The 19,922-nt window shown below is 40.9% G+C and overlaps 1 protein-coding gene across 1 annotated transcript in view; it reads right to left on the bottom strand.

Annotated features, from left to right (window-relative positions):
• Nucleotides 1-19,922, bottom strand: part of adarb2 (adenosine deaminase RNA specific B2 (inactive)) — a 272,282-nt gene that overhangs the window by 55,044 nt on the left and 197,316 nt on the right. The window lies entirely within an intron of this gene.

Raw genomic sequence — 19,922 nt, forward strand, 5'->3', positions numbered from 1 at the left:
AGAGCAGTGGAAATTCTCGCGTAAACACACTGTTGCATGAATGTGGTGGGTGTTACGAAGCATATGCCTTCTTGGGGAGTTCGTCTGTCTCGTTCTCTCTCTTATTCAGCCCCTATTTTCATGCATCTCTCTCTCTTCTTTCCTCTCTCTGCCTCTCTCCATCTCTGTGTCCCTCTGGAGGACGTTTACAACCCATAGCAGTGAGTGAGCTGCATTAGCGGTAATGATCATGTGTTTGCCTGGGGATACCCATATGGGAAAAACTATATATGGACATGTATTTTATTGCCATATTAACCAAATATATTTTATTTTAAATGTATTTTAAGATGTACATGGAAATATTACACAGAAATAGAATGTTAATAAATGTAATTATCAAACATATTTGAAAATGATTAGGCTCATAAGCTAGAGTGACGTTTGTGATCCAGAACTGATCATCCAACATCAGTACCTGATCTCACTAATGCTCTTGCGGCTGAATGCAATCATCACAGTAATGTTCCAACATCTAATGTATCTATCTATCTATCTATCTATCTATCTATCTATCTATCTATCTATCTATCTATCTATCTATCTATCTATCTATCTATCTATCTATCTATCTATCTATCCATCCATCCATCCATCCATCCATCCATCCATACATCCATACATACATAAACACACAATGGTGGAGCTTTTCTTGACTGACCAACAAAGTCACAGCAATTTGACTTTTTGCAAAAATATTCCTTTAAATAACAAGAACACACAGACAATGATTCAAATACCTAGTACCCAGGTAACCAGGTTAAGGCCTTATCTCTCAGTGAAAGACAGGCATCTATAGACTCACTCTGATTGAGCCAGACAAACCAGCAGCAGAGAGGTTTTACAACGCCTCTCGGTCATAATTAAACACCAAGCCCAATGTCACCTTAATAAAACATCCTTTATTGGTGACATTAAACGGATTAAGAGGGATGCCAAACATTGCTGCTGTTCAAAGAGGAAGGCGTGGGCTATCTTTGGCCCCAGTCCCAGTGTCAGCCACGGAGCCAAAGAGCTAAACCTACACGTGATTGGACTAATGGAGCCCAGGCTCAACCTGCCTGTTAGGGAAGGAGGTTCACTCTGATACAACCATTCAGAATGACGAGGGGGGAGGAATAACCTTACAGCACATGGAGGGAGAGAGAGAGAGAGAGAGAGAGAGAGAGAGAGAGAGAGCAGGCAAAGAGACAGAGGAAGAGAGAAAGGGAGGAAAGATTGAAACAGACAGAAAGAAAGGAGAGAGAGAGAGAGAGAGAGAGAGAGAGAGAGAGAGAGAGAGAGAGAGAGAGAGAGAGAGAGAGAGAGAATGGGGGTGGGGGGGGGGGGGGTGGGAAGAGTGATACTACCACTATTACTATCGTTGTTGTTGTTGTTGTTGTTTGCTGGCTAATCCCTGAACTGAACTGAGAGAGGAAAGAGGGCGAAAGAGGAGATAAGAAAAAAGTGAGAAAGAAAAAGAGAGAGACAGAGAGAGGAAAGAAAGAGATAGAGAACGTAGAGAGACAGAGAAGGAGAAAAAGAAAGCAGACAGAATGAGAGAGGTTGAAAGGGAGAGAGAAAGGGAGAGCAGGAAAAGAGACAGAGAAGGAGGAAAGCCTGAAAGAGAAACAAGGGGAGAGATAGATAGAGAGAGTGAGTGAGTGAGCGTGAGAGAGAGAGAGTCTAATGGCAAAAAAGTGCAAACTCTCTGAAACTATAAACATTTTTTGCACAAACTGCTTCTAACATACAATCTGATCTTCATTTAAGCCATAACAATGAACTTAGTCATTTCAAGCAAACAGCGTTTTGCAGTCTTTACTGAAGACATGGTGTGAAAACAGATTGGAAACATTATGTAAAGCCTTGTATTTAGTAAAACAGAACGTCCTTCACTGGCAATAACATCAACCAAAGAGTTTCAAAGAACACATAATCCTTATCAGATCCTTAGCTGTTACCCTTTTGTTCTTAGTCTTCTGTTTAAGGATTGTACAGCTTGTTCTTACACTAATCTTCATAAGGCAGGTGCTTTATGGAGGCCAAATGATGGAGGCCTAAACTTCAAAAATCCTTTCTCAAATTTATTTTCCCCTGTTTTACAAGCTTCAGCTCTTTTCACCAGGCCATGCTGCACCTGTATAATATATCATTTGGCAGTTTTTACTGCAGCATTGTTACATGCCCTGGTCAAAGTTTCTTTCTGTGGACATTTTCCATGTTTTCCCTTTTGTTTTTTTCTATGATGTGCAGGTCTGTGATTAGCCACAGTGGCCACGGGGGGCTCACTGAGGTATAAGAGGCTTTTGAGCCATTATCTTGGGAGCTGTTCAGGGTTGATGGTGCATTCTGGCTGAACTCATGTAACCTTAGAAGAAAACAATATAGTAGTAAAATACAAGGATCTGTCAGGATAAAACCTTGCATCTTCATTTTTGTCTATTATTTTTTTTAACTTAATTTCACTTCATTTGTGTCAAAATTTCATGATGAACACACAGACAGAAAAGTTCCAAAATTCCTTGGTTAAAAATTAATTCTCTATTTACTTCCATAAAAAGCACAGAATGTTTTCCAACATAGGTATATACATCTGTCTCTCTCTCTCTCTCTCTCTCTATATATATATATATATATAGATGTATGTGTGTGTGTGTGTGTGTGTGTGTGTGTTTGTGTATGTGTGCAATATGTGTATGCAATACAAAGCATAGAATGCAGTGGTGTAAAGTGCCACCACTGGACTGTAGAGCAGTGAAGACGTGTTCTCTGGAGTGATGAATCACACTTCTCTATCTGGCAATCTGATTTACAAGTCTGGGTTCAGCGGTTGCCAGGAGAACGGCACTTGTCTGACTGCATTGTGCCAAGTGTAAAGTTTGGTGGAGGGGGGATCATGGTGTGGGGTTGTTTTTCAGGAGTTTGGCTTGGCCCCTGGTTCCAGTGAAAGGAACTCAATGCTTCAGCAGGCCAAGAGATTTTGGACAATTTCATGCTCTTTGTGGGAACAGTTTGGGGACGGCCCCTTCCTGTTCCAACATAACTGCGCACCAGTGCACAAAGCAAGGTCCATAAAGACATGGATGAGTGAGTTTGGTGTGGAAGAACTTGACTGGCCTGCACAGAGTCCTGACCTCAACCTGATAGAACCTTTGGGATGAATTAGAGCGGAGACTGTGAGCCAGGCCTTCTCGTCCAACATCAGTGTCTGACCTCACAAATGTGCTTCTGGAAGAATGGTCAGAAATTCCCATAAACACACTCCTAACCCTTGTGGAAAGCCTTCCCAGAAGAGTTGAAGCTGTTATAGCTGCAAAGGGTGGGCCCACATCATATTAAACCCTATGGATTATGAATGGGATGTCACTCAAGTTCATATGTGTGTGAAGGCAGATGACCGAATGCTTTTGGCAATATAGTGTATATTAGGGGGAAAAATGATTCTTAGATGCATCGTGATGCGGACGTGAACGATTGTGAATCGATTCATAAATGTAAAAAATCGATTTTCTGAATATTTCATTTACAACGTAATGTTGATGGAACACAAAGGGCAGAACTTGAAAGTGTGTAAGGACAGTCTGTGGCGGCACATTACAAAAGCACAAGTGAATGAGCGAGAAATCCGACCGGCTCCCTCTGCATTAAAAGCCGGGATAGGTCGGAAGTCACAACACATATGTTAAGAAGAGACATTCTGTCCTTTCAACAAAAATCAAACCACCTTGGGAGCCACAACATTTAATGTCCAGTATTTCTCAGTTTGTGATAATGTCCTAGTATAGGCAAAAAAATGTAAGCAAAAACGCACTCACTTTGCTCTGCTTTAAGCTTTAGCTATAGCCACTTTCCTCCCCTTTCCACCAGAAAACGTTTCCTTAAAAGTAAAAGTAAATTTCTTGTAAATTGTCACTCAACGTTTGACTGTTTTACACGGCTCAAGTCTCATTCTCCAGCTTCGTGTTTGAATTTTCCCGTTCCACCTTAAATTCTGCCTGAGGCGAATGTAAATGCGGCACCATTTAAGGTGGAACAGGAGAATTCGAAAGAGAAGAGACTTCATCTTCGCAACTTTTTAGTGTTTGACAGCCTCTCGTTGCAGATTTAACCTACCAGAAAACCAATATAATGTTCTTACAAATGTGAATAAGTTCATTCATCTCCAAATGTTTGTCTTAAATCTCTGTCTGCTGTTTCATTCGCTACTAGCTAGCCAGGCGAGACTTTATTGCTATGTGTCTGCATGGCAGTTCTCGGTCATTGTGAACCAGGGCTTTTGCGCTATGTTACACACGTCCTATCTCGGAGATATTTTATTGACACAGCAACTTGACCCTCAACTTTCTACAATGAGACCAAAACCAAAGTTATAAAATCACTAAAGAAAATGAGTAGAATAGCTGTAATGTGCTGCATGGACAACCATTACCACAGGGTCTTATGTCACCGTAATAGCGGATTTTATAGCAGATCAGTGGCAGCAGCATCTCATGTGCTCCAAACAAGAGCAGTGAATGATATATACATATATATATATATATATATATATATATATATATAGCTGTAATTTTCCTGGACTTATCTAAAATCATCCAAGTGACTTTCTGTGGCTCTGTTTACTCAAGGCATTCACATTATCTAACAAATATTAATCATTTTAACCAAACTGTAGGCCAACTGTTACCATTCACTTACCACACTGCAGTTAATTTTACCATTGTGATGCAATCCTTGCAATATATTACACATGCATTAGTAAATGGTTACTTTATTTTATCTATGACTTGCAGCTCTTATGTTGTGACCAAAACTGTGTTTTTTTGTAACATGGCAGAGTCAAATCCACATCTGTACTGATCAGAATACTTGACATCAATTACCCTCTTTTCAACAGGTCATTATCCTGGAGGTTCATATACTTTTTACCTTGACCAGCAACATATGGCAGTGTCAAATGTCGTGAATGATGTTTGCTAAATTAAACTGTTACCGTCTGTAAATGCAGGGTGCACAAACCTTTTCTCACAACTATATGCTGTGGCTCACTGAAAGTATAAAAGAGCTCAGCACAGGCAAATGTCCCAGTGTGTCAGCATCTGAACACATTCAGTGGTCTTGAAACTCAAACTACCCGTGGGCAAACTGTGGTAATTACAGGCTTTGATTGTAATGTATGTCCACATGGCACATTAATTGTCCATATCTCTGAAATGCCTGTCTGTACACCGACCATTAGTGGCAGCCAAATCATCTGATTCCATTTAAAGTTACGCAATCAAAACTGAAGCACTTTACAGAAATATCTGTCTCAATACTGTAGCATTTTCTAACTGAAGTAATGGACTGAAATTTTCTCAGGGATGACATGCTTAGAGCAACCATGAAACATTATGTATCAAAACTGTCTGTGAAATAAGTAAGGTGGATGGGTGATCTGTATAATCAAACCAGGGATGAATCACAAGGAGATCTGATAGAACTAAAGAGCAAAACTTCTTTGAGAACCATTTTTTTAAATGTATTTTTGACAGTTCACAGATGTCATTACAACTAACATTCTTTTCTGTTATATATATATATATATATATATATATATATATATATATATATATGTCATAGCATTCTGGCTAGAAGTGGATCTAAACAAGGAAAAATGCTGTTGATGCTGTTGTGATGCCTTGGCTTTCCCTATCCTGCTTCTGTTATTACACATCTATATTAAGGGCTTAATTGGCATATGCTGAGGTCCTGAAACAATGAACAGAGATAGATCCAGCAGGTCAATAGGTGGCTGTGCTACAACTAACGTGTTAGGGCTCTTACTGCTTTCTTATATGCAGGTGCCCTGCACACGTCCACCGGGCCCCGATGACAGCCGCGAGAGCCGCGGGAAGGTAGGGCCTGAATCCTAAACACTGCCAAAGGATGCGAGTGATGGTGGGAGAATGGATCTCAGCTGCCAGAAAGGATGTCAGCTGCCAGAGAGGGGATGATGACAGTGACGTCCTCCCACTGTCACTCGCGTCCCTCGGCGGTGTTTGGGATTCGGCCCCGCCTTCCTATGTGTCATCGGGGCCCGGGGGGCAGGTGCATGATATAGTAGGTTTTCCAAAACTAAATTGGCCCACTTGACAAAAATGTCTTTAATAAATGAAAGAAAAAAAAAACAAAACAACAGCACAGCGCATAAAAATGGATCAGCAAAAATTTGACCTATTCAAATTTCTGTTTTTGACACTGACCAATCAGAATTCCAGTTCAGCCAAGAACTATTAAGCATTAAGCTATTTGGCATTAACATATCTTAATCACCAAGCACACAAGTAACTAAGCAGAGCATATAATATTACATATGAGCAATAACTAAAAACTGGTATGCAGTTTAATGAATGTGGTTTATTCAATATAAAAGCACAAATGCCAGAATAACAGAAAAAAAACTGCGAGCATAGAAAAGCAATGCTGGTCATTACTGCTACTTTACGTAAAGTTTGGTTCACTTAAAACAAAAATTGGTGTGATTATTTTGTTCATGGAAGCAAATGAGAACGCTGCCATCCGAAATCTGGTGCTCCAAATAAGCAGACCGAGACCCCCTGAGCAGGTTGGTCTCAGTTTGCTCCAAAACTACCTGGTGTATGATTGCTCATTTGAAGTATGAAAGCAACATAGACCAAAGACGTCTAAATGGACCAAAGACAGATGGAACCATCGTCTCCTCTATGCAGAACTTTGGTTCAGGGAAGAGATGTGGTTCTCAGGCTGTTTTGACACATGCATGTGTTTTATCTCTTCATACGCTCTAAATGGGTGATGATAGGATGGACAGTTTTGGTTTCATAACAAGGCTGAGGCACATTTGAAATCATTATAAAAAACTTGAAATACACATTTGACTACACACATAAATTCTATTAAATATCACAGGATTACTCCAGCTTATTGCTCTAATATCACAAGACAGTGGTCATTATTAGCACCGTTATCGTATGTCTTAAAATCTGACCATCTGATCAGTTGTCAACTTTTACTCATATGACTTTTGTTTGCATCTTTTGGATTGATGTTAAATATGTCAGTGTGAGTGCTAAGCGTGAACTAAAAAACAACAATGCATCACTTTCTCTTTTGGTACAGGCCAAAGGAAGCAAACTACACTACTACTACAACTATAAACCCACCCTACATTTTGGGTATCGCAGTTTCTGTTTGTGTTTCATGCTCTGAGGTTGACACACAGCAGACACCTCATAGATATGTTAGTACTGCTATAGCCACCATTGTGCCCATCCAAACCAGTCAAAAATAAGGGCACAAATTAAGCCCTGCCCCTATCTTTTATTGTTTTCACTTGTACTGTATTAGTTGTACCTCATCTGTCTGAAGAAAAGGCCCTTGTCTTCTCATTCCTGGCAGTCTTTTATGTCTGTGTGTTGCTTTCTCTGCATTCTTTTCTATATTTAGTACCTCAATACACTTTAGAATAGTAAGTCTCAAACTGGTCCTGAGAGACCCCCAGTGTCAGTCCACATTTTTACTCTGTTCCTATGTGTTATATGGACTGGAGCAGAAATGTGAACCATCAAAAAGAACTCTGAGGAACAGACTGAGAACTACTGGTTTAGAATAATGGATATCCCAACCTGTGTATTGTAGTTTATTGTATTGTATCTTATTGTTATTGTATTGCATTGAATGGCACAGAGTTCTGCGTTCAACTGTTTCTTTTTCTCTTGGTGTCTGCAGTGATTTTTGTTTCTAGCTGTATCTGAGCTCAGGACTGTCTTTCTCTCTAACCTATTGGTAACTAGCAAAGATACTTTCTCTAGATTGACAAAGCACTTCTTGAAAGTCGCTCTGGATAAGAGCGTCTGCTAAATGCTGTAAATGTAAATGTATCCCAGCTGGTGATGTGCTTTTAGTTAGTGTTAATGATGTTTCTGTAAAGATACCTTAAATACGCTGACTGTGGGAATATGTTTGCTTCGTGCTACCTAATACAAGTGAGGAGCTTTAGTTATATAGTAAATCCAACCCAGTCCTAACAGACTGTGGTAAGATGTCAGGTCTGTCAACCTGGGAGGATAAAAGTCTGTACACGCACATTCATGCTAAAGCCACAGAGCTTTATCAGCATCAATATGCTTCAATGTGTTACAAGGAGAACATAACGGGGCAGACTGTGCAACACAGACTAGTACCTATTTCCCTTCTTATTAGAGACTTACAGCCTTATGCAGGCAGCGTTTTTATACAAATACTGGATATGGATATGATTAGGTACCTTCCTGCCTCGGAATACTGTTGCATCTCAGACACAGCTGAGGCCTCACCTCTGCACTAAACAGTTTTATTCTTTAGCTTAGATGCCATCGTTTGCGCTGATGATAAAAACAGGTTTTTTTCAAATCTAACTGCCATAAATTGCCATAAAGGACACTAAAGGCTGTTTCACAACAAGCATGATTTATTCATGTAATTTATTCAGATGGCCATACATTAATTTGAGAAAATGCACAACTGACAGTGTTGCACATCAAACACGATATTTCGGACACAAAAATGTGACATTATTTTATTTGCCCTTTTTTTTTTTTTTTTTGCAAACTTTTGCCAGTAACATGAACTCTCTGACCAATCATTGTCATTATTAGAAATATGAGTAGAAATAAAGGTTCTATACAGGTACATTTTTCATTCATCAAGGTACAAAGATTGTAAATGTTCTCTCAAAGGTACAGCAGTGGTTCTAAGGTCCAACTGTGCACCTTCAATAAGTTTTTCCAGGTGAAAAGTACATATTTGTACCTTTGCATAACCGAACATTTTAAAACAGATCGGTAAAATAAAAAGCCTGGAGGCGAGACGGGGTGTGTGGAGTCAGCACAACTTAGAAAATATAATTTCAATGGATTATGGTACAATTATGTTCCCTGACTAAAGGTACTAAGATTTACTCTTGAGGGTACCACCCCAGTGAGAAGAGGGGCACTGCCCAGTGACCGTTTCATACCTTTATTTTCAAGAGTGTATGACAACGTTCAAGATCACGGAGTAGCTGTGTTCCAGCAAATATTAAAACAAAGGTTAAAAGGGTCAAGATCTCCAAAGGGGGCTCAAGTTGGACTACAAACATCCCAGTTATCCTATGTGGAGTCACACAGTGTTTGAGTTTCTATTCTGTACCTTGTCTCCAAAATCAGCTCAGACCCAGCTGAGACCCCATCTGCCAGTAAAAGTGCTCATAAAGTTTAAGCACCTGAAATGAGATGGAGAAATGTTCCTTTTCTTTTCACTTTTCCACAGTGGAAAACATCCAGCACAATGTCAAAGTTTGCCCCTTTCATGAGGAGCAAAGGAACGTCTTATAGATATTGTGCTTGTCTTTTTTTATAACACAGAAACCAACAGAGCAACCACCCAGCAACACCTTAGCAACCACCTGGGATAACAGAGCAAATACCTAGCAACACCTTAGCAGCCACCTTGAGCTTCAGTTGCAATTGCCTAACAACACCTTGTCAGTTGCTTGGGATACCATAGCAATGGCCTAACAACATCTTAGCAACCACCTCAGATAACACCTCAGATAGTAATGGCCTACACCTTAGTTATTAGATGAGTTTTTCAAGCCAGCTTGAAGTCAGTGCAGATTGTAGACTTTCAATCGATAGAATGACACAACAATTATTATTAAAATGAAATAAATACCTGTATACAGTAGTTTTTATCCTGTACATTTTCTTGACAATAAAACAAATTTAAACAGTCCTTAGACTCAAATCAGTATAGAATGTAAATGTAAATGTAATAAAGCACCTCAGGAACTTCTATAAGAATAAACTACAGTAAGTCATACATAAACATCATTACATCTTCTCAATGACCTACTGATAAATTTGGAATAGCAGGTCTACAACACACAAACAGCTACCAAACCAACCAGCCAAGTGCCCTTGCTGCACTATGACAGTGAGTTGTAATGTCCTTACTGCACTACAACATTAATGGTATAGCTCTACAACAGCTGTCCCCACCAGCGAACTCCACATTTATTTCCCAGCTAATGCAAAATGTCAGCAACAGCACCAGCGTCTCCCCTCAAAAGTCAATATTGTGCCAGGAACACAAATGTCAGCAGGGAAATTTTCTCCACTGCTCCCTGACCCTGAAGCCTGTCCCTCCGGGGGCCGAGGCTGGCTGAGGGGGCTCCACACTGAAGCAATTCCTCCAGCAGTGGTTAGCACAACACAAGTGAGGGAAGAATGAGAGAAACAGAGTGATGGATGGATAAAGAGAGGTAGGGATATAATGTTTTAACTGTCACATTTTGGCTAGGTATCTATTAACCTTCAGACATCTACACTTACAACTGTCACTTTGCTTTAAACTCACTTCTCATTATTGTTTATATTTAATTATGTTCCTTTTACACTCCCTTCACATTCTGTACTGACAGGTTCAAGTTTGCACTGTCAGATGACATCAAACTTTGCCAAAACGTAAAAGAAGACTACGGGCACAACAATAACTTTTCATTAAAATTTGAATTCATAATGAAATACAGTGCTGTGCACAAGTCAGGAGATCTCTCTTCAAGTTTTAGAAAATCAGAAAATTACACAAAAGCTCAACAAATAAATAAAATATCAAATTATTCAGTAACTGTTGTGTCAATCCTTTGCCTCTATTATAGTGTCCATTCTTTTTGAAAGACTCTGCAGGGATATTTTTCCACATCTCCAAAGTTCAGTCTTAGAAGTTGGTTGCATTTTCTGCTTCTCACAATTTCAAACCCCAAGCCTTCAACCCCTGGTGGCCATTCCATTGTTCTGAGAACATCAGCAGCTTCTTTTTTTTCCCCTCACTCAGTAAGAGCTTCTTGACAGCTACACATCCTTTCAGTCCCATATTGCTGAGTCATCTTCTCACACTGGAAGGATGGACAGAAACACCTGTGGATTTCTTTCAGACCTGAAGCAGCTTGATTTTCTCCTCTTTTTCAAAGACCAAAGCTTTAAGTGCTGTTTATCTGATGGGGACAGTTCTGGTGGCCTACAAGGTCTTGCATGGTTGTCATTTTCTTTGTATTTTATTTTAATACTTATTGTGCTACAGATATATGATCTCCACAGAAATATCTCATGAAAAATGAATAACATGTACTTAATGGCTTTTGTAAACTAGAAACTCAATAAATGAAGGGTGGTCTCTGACTTTCGCATGGTATGGTATCATCTTTCTTCTTAGAAAAACTAATGTGGTACGGATTGAAATCTTAGAGTGCGCACTTGTGACAGAATTTCTCTGCTTGTTTCAATGAGCAAAAAACAATTCATATAAAGTAAGAATATGTTATTATTACCAGCTATAACTTTGGTCTCTAAGGGTGAAACCACAGGAACCATTCCCATATATGATGACTGGGGTATGTGTCCATTTTCTTTGGAAAAACTCACCTTGCCAGCTTATCGGTCATTACAGGAAGAATTATACGTCACAATATTTCCAAAACAGGCTTATGGAGAAATTAAATGGTCTCATGTCATTACAGAATGAGTGCACTCCATTTTATTGGATGGGCCATTCCAATAAATCTTCTTTAACAGATACAGGGAAAAGCAATAAGCTGAAATTCTGCTGCAGGACATTGGTGGGGGTGGGCCAAGCTGATACACTTACAATTAACTCCTGTCATTGTGGTAGCATACATTAGCGGCGGTGCAGCCGTGACAGCAGAGCATGCTGCAAATCTGCACTTCAGGAGAATCCAATCACACGCACGCGTGTGCATGTGAGCAGGCTGGTGTCTCTCTCCGCCTTCATCCCCCCCCCTACCCCACCACCTCCAACCTTATCAGAGCCTGGCAGAGCAGCGGTGGCTACAGAAAAATGAGGCCACGTCTTATATTTCTTTATAGAGGTATTTAACAATTCATTCTCTAAGTTTTAATAGTGTCTTGCCGGCGGTGTATCATCTCTGCGCCTTCCGCTGAGGATGGGCCTTTTGAAAGTGGATCTCCATTCAGCAGCTAAAACCTTGCCACAGGAGTTTTTTGGGAAGTCTCTCAGTGCGGGGCCTCCACAGACACTCTCTTCTCAGCAACCTGCACTGTTAAACCCTCTGAATCTCTCCATTCTACTCTGTGTGTGTGGTAAAGCTTTAACTACTGAACCTAGAGTCTCACCAGTGACACATTCAGACTCTTTGTCTCTTTTCTTTTCTCTTTTAACTTGTTAAGAGCTGCATGCATGTCTGCGATGGTCACAGTAAAATGTATCAGCATGTGGAATTAGAGCTACTGTGTTTTCTACCACTCAGTGCGTTTATATGCAGTTAATAATCTGATTACAGCAGAAAATCAGATTTTGTTAGTAATTCGTTCCATGTATTTACATGCATTTGAGTAATCAGAGAATGGAGAAAACTATGTGAAAACGACAATAATCAGATTTCTGCTTTGCAACCTGCCAATGAATAAGATGTAAAATTTAAACATCACTGTGAGGCTTTTTAAAAATATTTTAAAATATAACTTTACTCTAGAACGGGGGTCAACAACCCAAATGTTAAGAAGAGCCATTTTGTCCTTTCAACAAAAATCACTCCGTCTTGGGTTTCACCATCTTGGCTGTAAATATCTCGGAGTATCCGCTGATGTCCTCATATAGACTAAAAAGAAGCTCATTTAAATGAAAACACTTACTTGACTTACTTTGCTCTGCTTTAGCTGGTTTTCTCACATCTCCAGCAGGAAACTTTTCCTCAAAAGAGGAATAGTTTTTGGTAAAATGTCAACCTTTATCTTTTTACGAGGCTGAAGTCAGCTTCTCATTCGCCAACTTCTTGTTCGAACGTTCCTGTTCCACCATAAATAATGCCAGAGGTGCCAGAATTTAACTGCAGCACCATTTAAGGTGGAACAGGAAAATTTGAACAAGACGCTGGCGAAAGAGAAAGCTTTGGAGCCGCATGTGCCTTGTTTAACACTTCTTGCTGTTTCCAGCACAGAGGTCATTTTTCACACATGTGCAGATGGCGAAAAACTAAAGAAACCAGAGTAACAGTATATGTGCTGAAAACACCAATTACTAAAAAAAAATAAATAAAAAATCTCTTAATAAAATAAATTGGATTTCTAGAAATCTGATAACACCCTTTAATCTGATATTAGACATTGGAATATGGTATTTACATGATGATTTGAATAATCAGACAACTGCCAAAAAACTATAATAATCATATTATTGGTGTGTATGTAAACACACTCACAAAACAATAGTTTATGACACAAGCAAATGAAAAATGTACAGTTTTTCAGATTTGTTAACTTACATTTTTTACATAATATGTAAATAACAGCATGCACATTTTAAATGAAAAGAGTACATTAAATGACAGAATAAGAACTTTTTTTTGTTTAATTAGCCTTGAAATTTTGGTTGAAAGCATAATGTGGCACTGAACTAAATTCAGTTCAAACACAATCAACAACTCACGAGTTGTTGAGACCTCGACCAGAACCCAACATAATCCTGTCCAAATCAGACAATGATCAACCAGAGAAACCTCTTTAAATGATTTTAACAGCAGTGTCAAGAGTCAACAACAGCTGGAGTTAGACCATCAATGAACAAAAAAAAAAAATAAATAATAACACTGCCTTGCTGTTAGCTGTCCACATTTACCTTTAAGCTCCAATTTACCAAATATATCATCTCATTCATTCATTCATTCATTCAGTTCATGCTATTAAATAACTTCCCATCATTGTCAAAAAATGATTGATTGAATGTCTTGAACGGAAGTAATCTGACTGCCTTAAGATTTTGAGCTCAGCAAACTTCGTATAAGTTAAGAGAACAATAATCTGTTTTGCATTCAGTGTTCGTAGTTCAAACTCTGAAGTCAACCAGGTTACTTACTTTATGAAGTTAAAACTGATTATTTTTACAGTGCAAAAGCTTTTGGTTGAGGTAGTCATCTGACAGTATCTATTATCATCACATTATATCACAATATGCTTTCCTGAGCATATCGCTGCTGCTGGGACAAAACCTTTTATCTCCATATTTGGTGTTTTTCAGTTTTTAAAATTTGAAAATGCCTGTCACCCTTTACATCGTGTGTAAATGATGAACGGACCAAAAGAAACAGCCCAAACTGACTTGAAAAAAGTCTGGTTCCATTGACTTACATTAAAAGTAAAGAAAGTTTTTTCCTTCTCCTGTAAAGTTACTATTTTGGAGATGCAAGGTTTTGTTCCGACAACAGCGATAGGAAGGAAATCATCTGAACACTATTCCACTGCATCTTTTATTACCAAGAGAGCATAATATATGTTTACTTGGATTCATTGCCATGCAGTATGTAAAGACAAAAAAATATCATTGTACTCATAGAGCTTGATAGTAATTTATGAAGCTATGCTTATTAAACTCCAGTATATATATTGTGTAATTGTCAAAACATCTTCAAGGATTGTGATGTTGCATTTTTTGTCATATTGCCCACTCTCGAAAAACAACATGAGTGCATTGTTCTCATGATGGACCATAGTAGGCCTCTCTGCTAGCAATGCAAGTGATTCCAGTGCTCTAGGTTGAAAATTGTAGGTACACTAATAAGAGAAAGAATAGATTATTGAAAAAAACTAAATGCAACTCAAAGTCTGTTAATGGTGGGAGACGAACTGTGAGAAACCTAAATGGGAAATCCAACAGAAGCGGATATAAACAGTCAGTTCTTTGCAGGTTTGGATAAATATTTGAAGCTTTACTGTGTGGGTATGTTTCTTTCTTCCTCCTGCTCTCTACTGCTCTGTGTTATAGAGCAGTGATGTGATGCATGAAAGGTCTGCTCTCTCTCTCTCTCTCTCTCTCTCTCTCTCTCTGTCCTGCTTTTACAGTTAGTTTTCCTTTGTCTAGCTGACAAAAAAAATAATAAACTCTTGCTGACAAAGCCCCTCCCTGCAAGATGAACTGTGTACAGCTTTTGCGATGTCGCCTCAAACCGTGTCCAACCTTTTTGTGTGTGCAAGGTCCAGATGGCCCTGCAGCCTGTGAGACAGATTTTCAACCAGCCATGCTTTTAGCTCCATCAGCAGGGAGCTGTCAGTCAGATCAGCCTGACTGGGCCAGCAGCGCCACAAAATGTACTGCTCCCCCACCTCCCTAGCCAGCCTACAACTCCTCTCAGCCTCCATTCTGCCTCCCTCCAGCCCACAATAAACCTACATTCAGCCTTTTTCTAGCCCCCATTCAGCTGGAGCAAAGCTCCTCTCAGCCTCCATTCTGCCTCCCTTCAGCCTACAGTAAACCTACAATCAGCCTCACTTAGCCAGAGAACAACTCCTGTTAGCCCACCACGCTGGCTCTGTACGTACTACATTAAACAAACCTCCAGACCGCACTCTCATTCAGCCTACTTGCAGACCTCCCTCAGCCAAAGTACAACTTCTCTCAACCCCCACTCTGCCTTCCTTCAGCCCAAAATATATCTACATTCAGTCTCCTTCCAGCTTTCATTCAACTGGAGTACAACATCTCTGGGCCCCCATTCTACCTCCTTCCAGCCCACAATAAACCTTCGTTCAGCCTCATTCCACCCCTCAATCAGTCAGGGTACAAATCCTGTTGCCCCCATGCAGCCCCTGCACATACTGTACTTTGTACTCAGTCCTGACTTCACAACCAGCCTGCCAACAACTATCCTTTAAGCCTTCCAGGTCTGCTGATTCAGGTTTTGAACATTTCTATTAGTCAAACTCTAGGCCACAGTCAGCCCCATTCAATTTGCCTCCAGGTCTCAGTTAGCTAACGTACAGTCCACAGTCACCCCCCATTCAGCCTTCCACTTACGCTCTGCTTTCCTGTACCCCCACTCAGACACTCAGCCCCCCCATTTAGCCTTCCTCTTACACTCAGCCTCTCTGCATGCTCCCTTAGCCCACATTTAGGCCTCCTCCAGCCTATATCCAAACTCTGATAGGCCCCCTCAGCCTCCTTTTAGTCTCTGACAAACTAAATAATACATGTAATAGAGAGTCTGAAACGCCCAGCCTCTGTCCTCAATAGTCACACTCTAACAGGAAAGCACAGTCAGTCTGCCTGAGGGCCCAAAAGTTTTTTCTAGGTGCCATGTGACACCTCAAGCCTAAAACAGTCCTCCTCCAGCCCCACACTAGTTCAGGGCCCAGGAGGAAAGAAAGAGTTGAGCTGACACAGTAACGGCTGCTGAAATCTGGCCTGAGACTTAAGCTTGTGGAACGATGGCTATTTAGGCTAAAGCCCTCAGCCCGGCCTCTCAGGTCTCAGTAACCCCATTCTGATGAGATGAACACACATGGACAGGGCCTGGCCAGGAGAGGACCGATAGATTGTCATGGTGACATGCCCAGAATGGGCAGATGGGCGGCAGGTCACGGAAAGAATGAGTGTCCAGCTAATTTCAGGAGGAACAAAATGGACATGTCATTCCGGCATGCCAGCAGACCGAGGCAGAAGTGAGGATGCCAAAGTTCAACTGCAGTCCAACTGCTCTTTAAGGCCAGAGCTACAAAGCCATAAGTGTCAAAGCAGTGCCACAAGATGCTGAGAGCAGGATGCTGACTGAGAGAGATGGATATTCAGATTCAGATTCCTTTATTGATCCCAGGGGGAAATTGCAGTTGTTACAGTTGCAGCCATTTATGTAAAAATAAACACTTTACTAATAATTTAAGACAATATAGAGAATTTACAGTATGTACACCAGATTTAAGTACTTATCTAAGTTGTTGACAGAAAAGATCAAACCCCAGACTCAGCAGACCTTTTAAAATCTCCTTTCTTTGAATAATAGTTGGCGGTTGTGATTATCACTGTCAATTTGCTATACATTCAATTTCCATAATTATTTCAATGCAATTACACAGATAATTACACAGTAATTACATTCACATTCCAATTAGTTCATTTAGTACCTTTATAAATTGGTCTGAATGTGCACATTAACTTTTTCTGTTTGTTCGGGTGTCAACAAATGACAAAACCTTGACAAAAATGCCTGTCCTTGTTTTCCTTGGGCAAAACAAGACTGCATAAACAATGACAACATTCCATAAATTCAAAACATAATAAAATATGCCCTCTTCTATCCATCCATCCAGTCCGGGTTGTGGGGCAGCAGCCTAAGCAAAAAGGCCTCCCTCTCCCCCGCCACCTCCTCCAGCTCTTCCAGAGGGATACCGAGGTGTTCCCAAGACAGTCGAGAGATATAATCCCTCCAACGTGTCCTGGGTCTTCCCCGGGGTCTCCTCCCTGTCGGATGTGTCTGGAACATCTCTCTAGGGAGGCTTCCAGAGGCCATCCTTACCGGATGCCCGAACCACTCTCAACGTGGAGGAGCAGCAGCTCTACTCCGAGCCTCTCCCGAATCGCCGAGCTTGTATCTGGGATCTCGTTCTTTCAGTCACTACCCAAAACTTGTGACCATAGGTAAGAGTCGAAACGTAGATTGACCGGTAAATTGACAGCTTCGCCTTCTGGCTCAGCTCTCTCTTCACCATGACGGACTGGTATAGGGTCCGCATTACTGCAGATGCCGCACCAATCCGCCTGTCTACTGCTCGCTCCACCCTTCCTTTACTCGTGAACAAAATCCTGAGATATTTAAACTACACTTGGGGCAAGAATTCACTCCCGACAGAGCATTCCACCCTTTTCTGACTGAGGACCATGGTCTCAGATTTAGAGGTGCTGATTTTCATCCCAGCCGCTTCACACTAGGCTGCAAACTAGTCCGGAGAAAGCTGGAGGTCCCGGCCTGATGACACCAACAGGACCACATCATCCACAAAAAACAGACTTAAAATCCTGAGACCACCATACTGGACACCCTCAGCTACTTGGCTGTTTTGAGAAATTCTGTCCATAAAAGTTATGAACAGAATTGGTGACAACGGACAGCCCTGGCGGAGTCCAACGCTAACTGGAAACCAATCTGACTTACTGCCGGCTATACGAACCAAGCTCCTGCTCCATTTGTACAGGGACTGAATGGCCTGTAACAATGTGCCCCTCACCCCGTACTCCCTCATCCTGATGTGCATCACTGTCATTGTCCTCATGAGCATTTTCGTCACCCAGCAAGACAATGGAGTCCCCACAGGGGACACTTTCCTGTACCCCCTCCAGGGTCTCCAAAAAGTCCAGGTACTCCAAACTGCCATTCAGTGCATAAGCACAGACAACAGTCAGAGCCCGTTCCCCAACCCGAAGGAGCAGGGAAACAACCCTCTCATCCACCAGAGAAAACCCCAATGTACAGGTGCCCGATGCCTCTCACCCTGAACAACAGAACGGAATAAAGTCCACTCGAGAGAGTCTGTTCCAGAGCCCCTGCCATGTGTTGAGGTGAGCCCAACTATATCTAGTTGGTATCTCTCAGCCTCATACACTAGCTCAGGCTCTTTCCCTGCCAGAGAGGTCATGTTCCATGTCCCGAGAGCCAGTTTCAGTAGCCAAGGATCAGAACACCAAGGCGCCCGCCTTCAGCTGCCACCTGATCCACAAGCCCTCTTCTACTTACTAATAAAAATTATACTACTAGTGAGAAATAATTCATATAAAACTACAACATGCTTTTGTTATTGTTGGTAAAAACTGCAACTTCTGAGTTTATCTCTGACCTCAAAATGCGCTCCACAAAAGAATATATCTTGATTAATTAGTGCCCTGAGGATCTACATCTAAATTTTGTTCTGCTCATGCTTTAGAGAGTGCTTTAGAGGTCAACAGAACTGCTCATGACACGCACACCTGCACTGAGGGTGATAACTGTGGTCTTACACATGGACTGATTCTGCATTTTTGCTGCTATATTAAACAGATGCTGTTAGCATTGGAGCACAATGTGTGTGTGTGTGTGTGTGTGTGTGTGTGTGTGTGTGTCTGTGTGTGTGTAAAGAGGACTGTGCCTCACAACTACATCTGCCCCACTCCATCATGGCCATCTGATCAAACAGACCCACCAAAAGCAGTTACAAAATCAGCTTTCAGGCTCAGCTCCATCTGTGGCTCAGTTAAAGCAACACTTTGGCAAAAAGTCTAATTATACAGCTTTCCTCTTGCCCTAAAATATAGTTGATTAGTCAAGACAGCTTTGGTGTCTTGGAGCTACGAGCCTAATGTAGCTAGCAAATATTGGAAACTCATGTATACTAACTAACTGTGTACAACATGCTTTTCACACTAGTAATTAATTTCAAAAAGACTTGCTTATGTGGTTTCTGACCCTATATGAATTTTAGCAAGTTTTATCTATAAAATTAGATAGAAGAATCCCTATTTTTAGCCATCTTGAATGCCCTAACATTCACTCATTTTATTCAGAGGAACCGTCAGGGTATTCTGGACCTTCAGAGATGGCATAATGATTTTCAGCAACTAAATGATACATCTGTAATTAGTTTTAGTTAAGAATTATCATGTTTGGTCATTTAATGGGGGCAGTGATAGGCTGGAGGTTAGGGAACCAGCCTTGCGATCGGAAGGTTGCCAGTTCGATCCCTAGAGCCAACAGCACATGACTGAAAACCCCATAAACCCCAACTGCTCCCTGGGCGCTGTGGATTGGACTGCTCACCGCTCCGGGCAAGTGTGCTCACTGCCCCCTAGTGTGTGTGTACTCAGTAGCATGTATGTGGTGTTTCGCTTCATGGATGGGTTAAATGCGGAGGTGAAATCCCCCTGTGGTGGGACTAATGAGGGTCACTTAATTAATCTCTGCAAAAAATGATAGTGATACTCTTTTTCATTGTTACATTTTGACTGGAAATAAAAGGGTCTAGACACACCCAATGAAAAACTGACCAATCATTTTTTTATTGTGGTATCTAGGTAGATGTAGCAAAGCTGTC

Source organism: Pygocentrus nattereri, chromosome 3 (genome assembly GCF_015220715.1).
Source record: "Pygocentrus nattereri isolate fPygNat1 chromosome 3, fPygNat1.pri, whole genome shotgun sequence".
NCBI classification, from domain to species: domain Eukaryota; kingdom Metazoa; phylum Chordata; class Actinopteri; order Characiformes; family Serrasalmidae; genus Pygocentrus; species Pygocentrus nattereri.